Source organism: Aphanomyces invadans (assembly GCF_000520115.1).
Source record: "Aphanomyces invadans strain NJM9701 unplaced genomic scaffold supercont1.17, whole genome shotgun sequence".
Classification (NCBI taxonomy): domain Eukaryota; phylum Oomycota; class Saprolegniomycetes; order Saprolegniales; family Verrucalvaceae; genus Aphanomyces; species Aphanomyces invadans.
In genome coordinates this window covers 1,052,000-1,053,282 of record NW_008580162.1, presented here as the reverse complement: position 1 = coordinate 1,053,282, position 1,283 = coordinate 1,052,000, and the positions used below count along the sequence as shown (strand labels likewise).

At 46.5% G+C, this 1,283-nt stretch overlaps 1 non-coding gene across 1 annotated transcript; it reads left to right on the top strand.

Annotated features, from left to right (window-relative positions):
• The first annotated feature begins 368 nt into the window (after nucleotides 1–368).
• Nucleotides 369–441, top strand: H310_08474. The gene has a single exon. It is a non-coding gene; the product is annotated as a tRNA-Phe (tRNA).
• The last annotated feature ends 842 nt before the right edge of the window (nucleotides 442–1,283 follow it).

The window sequence follows — 1,283 nt, the reverse complement described above, 5'->3', positions numbered from 1 at the left end:
TATTGTATGTCTCAGAACGCCTCCAACAATCACAAACAAAAGGAAATAGAAACTTACGATGCATATGGACATTCATTCACAACTTTGGGGTAGAATATTTTGCAAGGTATTGTGTTTCAGGATCATTTGATTGCACGGTTCGAACCAGCGCGCGATGCAGATTCGATTCACGTATTCCAAGTCTATCGTAGCATATTTTTTCACATGAAGGAGTAAAAGTCCCCTCGATGACGCCCGCCACTGTGAGTTAATTAATCCTCATTTGTCCAACACTTTCCATTCTGCACAGTGTACTGCAGTAAGATTGCACTCTTGGCAAAGCGCAGAGGAGCGAAAGAGTATCGATAGAAGATGTTATTTTCCAAGGTGTGACGGTAGCTCAACGGTAGAGCGTCAGGTTAAAACCCTGAAGGTTGTCGGTTCGATCCCGGCGTCGTCACTTTGTGGAATAGAGCTAGTAAGCTTTTACCCAACCCGAGAGGGGGGAAACATCGAGACGCATATAATGTAGTCGCGAGTCCATTCTGGTTAATAGTATCCTGGTTTGACGCCATATGGGGTGCAAAATCGCTATAAATTAGTGTGGTGAACTGTGAGATTCACAAAATCGAAGCATTCACGCACTCGGTCCCATAGAGTCAAACCGTGACACAACACAAACATTTTATATTTGTGTACAATTATGCATTTTTAGTCATTGACACCAGAAACAGTATACCAAAAAAATCAATTATTTACAAAACTTGAAGAAAAAGAGCTACAGTCCGAAAATTCGACTAATAATCCTGTGAATATTCAGTTTGGCCTTGGCTCCCGCCTCGAATTCCTGCACGGTCCAACTCGATACGACTCATCCGCCGTTCCGAGTACAGTCGACCGCGCCGATTCGCTTGGTCCAAACGCTCCGACGCCATTGAGTGGTAACGAGCCATGACAAGACGGTAGTGATCGCGTTCGCCTCCACGTAGAGGATGAATCGAGACATGGAAATTGGTCAGAGCAAAGTCAAGACGTTGGATCATGTGGTACTTTCACTCCACTTGTAGGTCGCATACGATATCTTCCAAAGCAAGCAGGTTCGCCCAAATATGTTCTCGACGAGTACACGGTCGCTTGACACTCTTGCATTTCTGTCCAGATCGACGTGGTCCAAGTGGCCACCACGTGGCTTCTTCTTCGGACGGATGCTTCGGATTGCTTCGTCGATGCCTTCGTAGCCTTTGTCCTGGAGCACGGCCCAGGTTGTTGCATGTAGGCGGCGCCCCTCACCAGCGTCAACAAGA